Source organism: Oryzias latipes, chromosome 7 (genome assembly GCF_053564925.1).
Source record: "Oryzias latipes strain Hd-rR chromosome 7, Olatipes_Hd-rR_3.1".
Taxonomy (NCBI): Eukaryota; Metazoa; Chordata; class Actinopteri; order Beloniformes; family Adrianichthyidae; genus Oryzias; species Oryzias latipes.
The window spans coordinates 8,409,994-8,419,046 of NC_136243.1; the positions used below are offsets into that span (position 1 = coordinate 8,409,994).

The 9,053-nt window shown below is 46.8% G+C and overlaps 1 long non-coding RNA gene across 1 annotated transcript; it reads left to right on the forward strand.

The window, feature by feature from the left end:
* The first annotated feature begins 7,430 nt into the window (after positions 1-7,430).
* On the forward strand, positions 7,431-7,906 carry LOC110015312 (uncharacterized). The gene is made up of 2 exons (XR_002290490.2): positions 7,431-7,571; positions 7,659-7,906. It is a non-coding gene; the product is annotated as an uncharacterized LOC110015312 (long non-coding RNA).
* The last annotated feature ends 1,147 nt before the right edge of the window (positions 7,907-9,053 follow it).

The window sequence follows — 9,053 nt, forward strand, 5'->3', positions numbered from 1 at the left end:
TAGAAAAAGTCACTCCTCACATAATTGACTTTGATCAAACTGGATTCATCAAAGGCAGACACTCGGATGACAATCTCCGCAGACTCGTTAACATAATAGACTTTGCCACCATCAAAAACCAGGAAATGACTATACTATCACTGGATGCTGAAAAAGCCTTTGATAGAGTAAATTGGAAGTTCCTTATTGCTGCCCTCCATAAGTTTGGGTTTGGAGAATCATTCATCAATTGGATCAAAATATTATATCACAACCCCAATGCATCAGTTAGAACTAATAAACAGACTTCAAACAGGTTTTTTCTTGGAAGAGGAACTAGACAGGGTTGCCCACTCTCCCCCTCTCTTTTTGCAATATTTATTGAGCCTCTAGCTGCAGCAATAAGACAGAATGAGAGTATTAAAGGAATCAAAACCAAACACAGCCATCATAAAATTAGTCTCTATGCAGATGACATATTACTGTTTTTAAGTAATATACATTCTGTAAATGAAACGGCAACAATCATTAATGAATTCTCTTCTATATCAGACTATTCCATTAATTGGAATAAATCTGTTTTATTACCACTGAACAGTAATGCGGAGCAAAGACTCACAATACCAGTTAAATCAGGCAATATAAAATATCTAGGTATTTATTTTTCCCCCAAAATATCAGAACTGGTGCAGCTAAACTACACCCCATTACTGAAAAACATACAGGACGACCTAACACGCTGGACCAACCTGCCTTTGTCCCTTATGGGCAAGGTAGCCACGGTAAAAATGAAAATCTTACCCAAAGTTAATTATCTCTTCTCAATGATTCCCACACAACCGCCATTAAAATGGCTCAAAACATTAGACTCATCCATATCAAGCTTTCTATGGAACAATAAACCTGCAAGAATTAGTCTAAAAACTTTAAAATCTGCAAAAAGCTGTGGAGGATTAGAATTACCTAACTTCCACAATTACTTTCTTGCAAATAGATTACAATACATCTTAAAATGGTTAAAAAATAATCCAGAAACCAACTCATGGTTAGACTTGGAACAGGCGTTATGTGGGAAGATCAACCTGTCAGATCTTCCATTTATTAGCCAAATAGTTAAAAAACAGGATTGTTTCAAAAGTATTAATATAAATACAACTTTAACAGCCTTTAAAATGACAAAAAATCCAAATCTGCAGCTAATCCATTTCAAAACTCTTCACAGAATTTACTACACTGGACAGAGGATGTTCAAGATGGGTCTCAGTAACTCAGACATTTGTCAGCACTGTGACAGTAATCTACCCGACAATTACATGCATGCACTATGGTTCTGCACGCCTGTCCAGGCTCTCTGGCAGCAGGTATGTGCCGATCTATCAGTCTGGCTTAAGGTTTCAATCACAGCTTCACCGTCACTTTGTGTGCTTGGTGACATGAGTGCCATCGATGTAGAAGGAGGATTAGGCTCTATTATTTTCATAACTCTTTGCATTGCTAAAAAAACTATTTTAATAAATTGGAAAAGCAAAAAAAATATAAATATAAGTCAACACAGAAATCTGCTGCTTGATCATATCAGCTTGGAAAAAATGTCAGCCCAAAGTTCAAGTGACTTTGAAAGAATTCGGTCTCTCTGGTCTCCCATAGCTAACTCCATGACTTAGGGGGTGGGGGGGGCCTGGTCGTCGCTGCTCCTTGCCCTTCTGCCGTGGGCTGGGGTGGGGGTCGGGGCCTCCGGTGCCTGGCGGGGGGTGGTGGGGGCTCCATTGGTCGGGGGGTCGGGTCCGGCGCCTGGGTGGGGCGGGCTGGGGCGCTGCGTGGTCCTCTGGGCTTGGGTGTGGGGGTGCGTGGTGGGGGGGTGGGGTGGTGGTCTGGCTTGGCTTGGGGGGGTGGTCCCTTTGCCTGTGCTGGGGGGGTTGGCGGGGGGCGCTGCTCGGGGGGGGGCCCAGCGGCGCTGGATGGGCTTCCCATCTGCACCTGGGGCTGGGATCGGCCCTTCCCTGGCTCTGGGGCGGGACAGGACAACCCTCTTGGGGCCCCCGGTCACTCTGGGTGTCATCCGCTTCGGCTGCGGGGTCTGGGGTGGGGTGGGGTGGGGGGTCTTGTCGGCCTTGTCCTGTGGGGGGGCATTCTGAGGGAGGGGGGGGGGGCACTATTGGTACGGGGCAGGGGGGGTTGACGGGTCGGGGTCTCCGCTGAGGCCATCGGCGGTTTCCCCGGCCGGTTGGCTGCCTCGGTCCCGTCGAGGCCTGACCAGAGCTCTTTTAGGGCCGGCGTTTGGGGGTGGGGGCCTGGGCTTGCTCCGGGGGGGGGCGGCGCTTTCTGGCTCCTCTCTCTCTGTGTGGGGGGTGTGGTGCTGGGCCTGGGGTGTCGGCGCCTCCGGGGGTGGGGCCCCTGGGCTGGGTGGGCCTGGCCCCCTTGCTGGGGGGGGGGGCGGGGGACAGCTGTTTGACCACCGGGGGACAGTCTATCAGCTGTCCCCAACTTACCCCCTTCCTCATATAACCTCATAATAGGGTGAGGGGGTGGGGGGCTTAGCCTGCGATGAGCCTTGGGGGGGGGGGGGGGGTTTACTAGGCAGTGGCCCCCCTCCTATGGTTGCCGTATGGAGTGGGCCCCCCCTCTTTCGGTTTTATTTGCACCTTAGACATGTAGGGCCCTTGGTAGGGGGGGTGCTTGGACATCACTGCCAGCAAGCAGCGGATGTCCTCCTAGCACCCTACCCGCCAATTTAACCGCACCTTAGACATTTAGGGCCCCTTGGTGGGGAAGGTGAGGGGACGTCACTGTGAGTAATCAGGAGATGTCCCCTTAGTGCCCTACCCGCCAATTTTAACTGCACCCCCTTTAGTACACACACCCCTCCCCCCTCAATATATACATCCCAACATAAACACACACACATGCACACACACACCCTCTCAAACACATATACACGCACACACATTTTGCAAGGAAGGTGGGACCTGGGTCCATCTGTCCCCTGCCTCTTCCCTGGTGGGGGGTACGGGCCCCTTTGCAACGGCGGCCGTGTCCCCGGGGTGCCGGCTTCCTGGGCCCGGCGGTGCTCTCTCCGCACGGTGGGGGGGTTCACATTACATCTGAGCCGGGGGTGTCTGGTCCCTGGGGGGTGGGTTCTGGTCCTCGCTCCTGAGTGCTGGGCCCCGCCAAATTTCCAACTGTGGCCGAGCCTGGTCGGGCCATATTTACAACACCCCTTGTGGGCCCTCTTTTTTCCCCGGGGTTCCCCCCTCCTGGGCGGGGGCGGCGGGCCCCTGCCTCGCTCCTCCCTGGACCAACCGTGGGCCGGGCGGATGGCTGCCTGGAGTGCGGAGCGGGTCTCCCTTGGGGGGTCCTGGCTCGTATCTGGGGTTGGGGCGGGGGGATGCCCGGAACTCCTGGGTGGTGGTGGGGTGCTCGTTTGGGGCTGTGGGCGTCCTTCTCCGGTGGGGCCCTGCGTTGGGTTCTCCCGGCGCGGCGGGGGGGCTGCTCTCCTGGTTGGGCTGGGGCGGCGCTCTCTTTCCCTCCGTGCCTCCCTGGCCTCTGGCTCTGGGGGCCTTGCGGCGGCCCTGCTGGCCCTGGCCTGGGTGGCGGGCTTGGTCGCCCGGGCGGCGGTTGCTCCCTGCCGGTTCCCATGTGGCGTTGGGGGGATTCCGGCTGCCGCTGCTGCTGCGGTGGGGGTCTTGGGGTGGGGATGGCTGGGCACTCTCCCTCCTTCTTTTCACGTTCCACCACCCATTTTAGAAGAACATAAACACTCACCTGAGCACTGGTGTTAGCTCACCTTTGCACTAACAGTTTGCATGACTGAATGACTGAAATATTTCACACTAGTTGGTTTTAAGGCATAAGTATGCGTGTGAACACTATCTGTTTTGTGTACATGTCGACAGGTGGACATTTTTGCAGCTAGCAGGTGTGTTTAATACATTTCAGTGTGTGTGTGGACAGGCTCCGCCCCTTTTTTTGTTTTGTTTTTTTGTTTTTTACTACATTTGAACCTTACCATAATGATTAACAACCAGTAAACTTGTTGCTTTATGCTGCTTCATGGTCTTATCCCCCTTCCCCTCCTATTATCACCCCCTACCCCCCCTCTCTCTAACGTCCCTCTCTCTTCTTCCCCTCTTTCCTTTTCCGTCCGGTCCAACACCATAGATTTTCAGACATGATTGAAATTAATAAAGTTTGGCCTCAATTACAAAAGGGGTTTATTCAGACATACCTTTGGTTTGTCTGAAGATTAATAACCCCTCTTGTTAAAGTAAAATATGTCCAACATAAGAGGCCCTCAGCTCTCATCTGTCTGCCCAGCTGTTGGACAGGACAAGTTTAAAAAAAAAAAAAAAAAAGTTTTTTTTAACCCATGTACACGGTTGAATTTTAATCCGACCATTGATCCGATCAAGATATTTTGTGCATGTAACCGCGGCTGCTGTTGGCCCTGCAAAACTGAACAGGGCCGGAAAGTTCTCTTAAGATGTTGCTCTGTACAGTAAATTATCCTTAAAGGGGTAGTGATGGCAGAACGGGAGAAGACCAGACCAAAACAGCAAAGATCTGGAGTGGAAGAAGTCCTTTAGTAAAACTCTTGTTCTTCTTCCTGTCACAATGTCAAATCCTCAGGTTTTATCTCTTGGTCAGATCCTTAACATAAATCAATCTGGTGAGGCAGACAAATTCAATTCACATTCCGAATTGACCAAATTAGAGACAATGTGACACTAAATACATTTCTGTACGGTCCTCATTGTGGAGGTCTCGCCTAAGAGTGCAGTGACACTGACGACCTTACAGGAGTGGAGCTGGCAAGCGAGGAGTAGCACAGCAGAGTCAAAAAAGAAGCTGACGACATTTTGCTTTACTTTTGAGTCACTGAAGGTTGTCAATGTGTTGAATTACCAAATGTCTATTCTACCAGAGCATTAGATCTTATTTAGCCTTTGGAAGAGGCATGTCCAGGTATCCATTTTCAGAACCAGCTCAATCCTTTTGAAGGTCAAGGGGTCGCTGAAGCCAACCCAGCTACTGTTAGACAAAGGTGGGGCACACCCTGAACCCATCACCAGTGTATTACACACCTAGAGGCAATTTAGGGATACCAATCAACCTGTGAAGCATATTTTTGGACTCTTGGAGGTAGCTGGAGTTCATGGAGAAACCCCACGCATGAACGAGGAAGACCTGCAAACTCGTCGCAGAAAGGTCCTAGATGGGATTCAAACCAGGGGCTTGACACTGAGAGGCATGAGCACCAACCGCTTCACCTCTGTGCAACCCTTTTGAATTAAAAACTTAATGTGTGGCAACAAAGTGCTAACAGCATCACCATGGAGGGTTTGGGGTCTTCGTTTAAATGCATTCCCTTAAAATGTCCAAAAAGCACTTTTAAAGAATGATGGTGGTGTATTGGTGATTCCCCAACAATAAGCGCCTTCATTCTCATCCTTGCACAAATATAAAAAAAACAGGGATAGCGGGTTCTCCTTCTGTCATCAGGGGATCACCACCCTGACAAGAGAAATCACTACTTTTTGTTATTCAAAAAACAGAAAAAACAGCCACTATAAATTAGAAATGTGAGCAGAGGGTTTGCTTGTGTGTTTTTGTCAGACAGTTTGGAGCACATCTCTGACCTGAGGCTCTAAAGCATACATGTTCATTAAATATATTTTTGGTAGTAGGTGTATTCTGTACATCTGAGGAGCTTTCAGACGGCCTGCATAAAATAATATTGCTGATCCACACGCAGCTTTTTTGACTGTAGGCGATGCCACAAATAGATCAGAAGCATGTGAGCATTAAACATGTAGAAAAAAAAACTCTAGGCTAATACTTGAATGTAGTAGCCCCGGGCATCAGTAAGAGGCTGATAATCCATCTGCATATTTCATTTGAATCTCGCATTAATGTGATTTCTTTCTGTTAAACCTGTTGTGAATTGATTTTCTCTTCCCTGTGGCTTTATCAGGCCTGTTTTTCACCTCTACAGGAAGAACTAAACAGGTTTGAGTTCGGATGCTCAGAGTAAAAAGTTCAGAATATTTTAAAATGCTCATTCTTAGCTGTTTTTCAAAAACAAACCTTTTTTTAAAGGAACCCATCCCCTTATCCGAAGATCCCAGGGAATCCATTCAAATCGGTCATGTCACTTCTAAGTAGTTGTTTTTGTTACTACCTTGTGAGGCAGTACGGAAGTGGTACAGATGAAATACACTATGGAATGAGCTGACACGACAAAGGAGGCACTGAGGTTTATGTAGCAAGTGTCTCAGAGCTATTTAGTTGGCGAAAGAAAAGTCGAAGGGATCCCTGTTGAAATTTGGACACATATTTCAAAGATGCTCATTTGTTGCATAAATTAACTGACAGAGTGGGTGTGATGTCACCCATAGAAAAAAGTTTAATTCCAGCTCACCAGGTAGAGCAGGGCTGCTCATTACGCCGATCGTGATCGACTGGTTGATTTTCAAGGACATGAGGGTATCGCAGGCCAGCAAAGATAAATAACCAAACAAAATATATATATATATACTTCTAAAAAATCAGTCCGCGAATCAAAGTCCTCAAAAGTAGTACGTGACATCCAGAACGGCCAATCGAACATCCTCTGAGACACACGTCACTGCACATGTGTGCTCAAATACACTGAGCTCAAATTCTGTCTGTCATCAGAAAGTCACTACTTGCCCTGCGGCACGTCAAGTCCCCGGGAGAAGACCAATCCGGCCCCCCTGGAGTGTATATTGAGGCCAGGATCACCACGCGTGCCTCCGCGGTCCCAGCCCCGATGGATCCCAGTCCACTGAAGCAGCAGTATTTTCCTGTAGCACGTGTAGTTTTTGAATCATCAGTACATAAAAAATTACATAGTTCATAATACTATGATCTGTAAAAAGTATTTTAGTTAAAAAGAAAAAGGTAGGTAGAGAAGAGCTTCACCCATCCTGTGTTGGAAACAAGGAGCCATGATATGAGCAGTCAGCCTATGAACATTGTATAACCCTTGTGCTATCCTAGGCACTTTACCATTGGGAGTTGGATCATGCAGACCCACTAGACCAGGGGTGTCAAACTCATTTTGGTTGGGGGCCACATTCAGCCCGTCTGATCTCAAGTGGGCCGGACTGGTAACGTAAAAGCAAAATAATAGTTTTGTTTTAGTTTTTTTATTCAATTTGAAAAAATGCCTCAACCAACATTGTACCCTAATCACTTGGGACCAATGGATCTAAAAAAAAATGAAATTCAATAAAAAAAAGTTGGTCTATTCAATTTTACACAGAATATTTTACATCCGACACTGAACTAATCCAGAAACTTTTATTTATGGTGAGTCTCTTAGTGGTGCTGAATGTTATAATCTTTGAACACTGAAATCTGTGTATGACATACAAATCATTCAGGTTTGCATTCAGCTCTGTGAAAGAAAGAAAAAAACTGTGTCATGGTGCCTCTGTCAGACTCCTTCCCCCTCTCCTCTCCGCTTGGTTCCTGATTATCCCCAGCTGCTTCCACTCACCTCATCGACACACCTGCCTTCTTAAGGAGCTCCAGGATCTTCATTCAACGCCAGTCCGTTGCCCCTGATGGTGCATATTTGGCCTCACGTCAAGTTCATGCTTTGTTGCCTTGCCTTAAGCCAAGTAGTTAACATATGCTGTCTTACCTGTCTCCAGGAAACCTCAGCCACGAGTGGTCACCCACAGCAGCCGTAATCCGGACTCCTCTTCTGGTCTGTTCCCTCCATCCTCACCACGAGCCTCTGCCGAACCAGCTGCCTCACGAGACTGACCCACGCTGCCGACTCCAGACCCGAACGAGCAGTTCCACCAATGACGCCACGAGCCGCAGTTACATTCTCGGACCTCCAGTAACAGTTACCTACCTGTCTGGCCATCATATTAAATCTACCTTCTCGCCAAGACATCTCTGTCCTGTGTCTCATTCCGGGTTTCAGCATCTGGGTCTCAGTCGTTCTATAGTCATGACAAACTGTCCATTTTCCTGGAAATCTCTTCACTCCACTTCAATTTTTGACAACATTTTGGTCATTAGTGTGTCACTACTGATCATCCTTATATCAAGATAACAGTGGTGAGGCTCATAGGGGAACCAAAGTGCATCTTACCCAGACGCAGAGCTGTTATGTTTCACTTTTGGCACGTGCAGAGATATGCTGTTTCATCTGTTTTGCTTTTCTTTTGCTCCCCCTAGTGGCGGTATTGCGCATTTCAGTTATTTATTTAAAAAATCATAATTTGCCACAGGAATGAACTAGAAACTTGCTTTCTTTTTTAACCATCCTTATGGCTTTTACTCTTCATGCGTGGGCCGGACTGAACCACCTGGCGGGCCGTATGTTTGACACCCCTGCACTAGACAGTGCTCTGAACCTTTTTTCTTCAAGGATTTGTGATCTTCACTGGTGTCCATGGATTACATGAAATCTTTCCACCTTTATCCACCTTTTTCATGGTAGGGAGAAGACGTCAATGCAAGGGTGGGGTAATCTAAGATAGCACAAGGGTTAACTAACAGAAAGTTACTGCAGGAGGAAAGGAGAAACAGATTTGAAAGCTTTAAAAAAAGCTTACTGAAAACATTATTTACAAAGGTTTTGAAATCAACTCATAAATTAGTTGTAAGATAAGAAAACAATCATATCATTCTGCGTATGTTTGTATTTTTCCTCCTAAAACACAAATTATTTATCTTTTTTATGGAACTGTTGTGTTAAAGGGGCCCTACATTTCAACACTAGTTGTTTTTTATGCAGGTCGTCTAGTGTTTCTAACTACAGAATGACACAAGTATACAGTGAAGGAAATAAATATTTGATCCGTTGCTGATGCTGTAGGTTTGCCCTCAGATAGATAGATTAGCCTTTATTGCCTTTATTGTTAAAAGAAACAGACAGTATGTTCATTTGAACAGTGACAAAATTGCAAAGAAAATGAAGAAATTGACTTTAAATAATTTCTATACATTTACTTGCATTTCATTGATGGAAATGAGTATTCTTGCCAATAAGACTTAGTTCTTTCTTGCAAAACTCTTATTCTCAAGCACAG